Source organism: Cicer arietinum, chromosome 5 (genome assembly GCF_000331145.2).
Source record: "Cicer arietinum cultivar CDC Frontier isolate Library 1 chromosome 5, Cicar.CDCFrontier_v2.0, whole genome shotgun sequence".
NCBI lineage: Eukaryota > Viridiplantae > Streptophyta > Magnoliopsida > Fabales > Fabaceae > Cicer > Cicer arietinum.
This window is the reverse complement of record NC_021164.2, coordinates 12989653-12990678: the sequence shown is the minus strand read 5'-3', so window position 1 is coordinate 12990678 and position 1026 is coordinate 12989653.

Sequence of the window (1026 nt, the reverse complement as noted above, 5' to 3'; positions counted from 1 at the left end):
GGAGACCCTTATAGCATTCTTCTCCTAAATATATAAAAATGTTTTGGGTTCCGAATCAAATTACAAATTCTAGCCATTGTCTGGTCCATAAATACAGATTTTGGTCCATTTTTGTTTAGGAGTAAGAAAATCATCCGAAAAGTCCAAATGAAATCGAGGACTGAAAGACCCTTATAGCATTCTTCTCCAAATTTTATTATATGTTATTAAAGGATGGAGAAAACCTCATAGCATTCTTCTTCTAAATTTATAATTGTGTTTTGGGTTCCGCATCAAATTTCAAACACTAGCCATCATCTTGTTCCAAAATATGAATATCCACTACGCGAAAAATGGTATTTTACAGCGCTTTTTTTAAGCCATTTACAGCGCTTTTTCAAAAAATTAAGCGCTGTAGTATCCAGCGCTGTAAAAAGTTACAACAGCGCTCTTTAAAATAGAAAAAAGCGCTGTAAATCTCTTCTAAAAACGTGTTGCTTGTTGTATTAGTTTTACAGCGCTTTTTAAAAAAAGCGCTGTAATATGCATTCCTTTATTTCAATTAGACCTCTTTCTGGGATTATAACAACAATCTCCTTCATAAATCGTAATATACAGTATCCGCAATCTATGTTGTTAGTTTGACGAGAGCACTATAAAATAAAACATATAAGTCAATAAATATTTGTGGATTGATTGTTAATGAAATTTTAAAGCCATACATTTCAAACCTTTATTATAATCCATGTGATTTATTTGATTTTTGCTTCGACACTGTAGCACCCATTTGAGCTCGGAAAACTTGTAAAACACTATCAAATAAATGTGATTATTAGCATTAACAGACACATTATATATATATATAAGAAATAAATGAATAAATGAATACAATACCTGAAGAGTGCGAAGAAATATGTAGAGTTCATAAGGTTACAGTTTCGTTTAAGAAGAAACAACGAAAATGCGCAGAAATACGAACGGTTCGTAGGACAGAGTAGGGTTCTCATTGAGAAGAGTATGTAATAATGTTCGTAGGGATAGTAACAA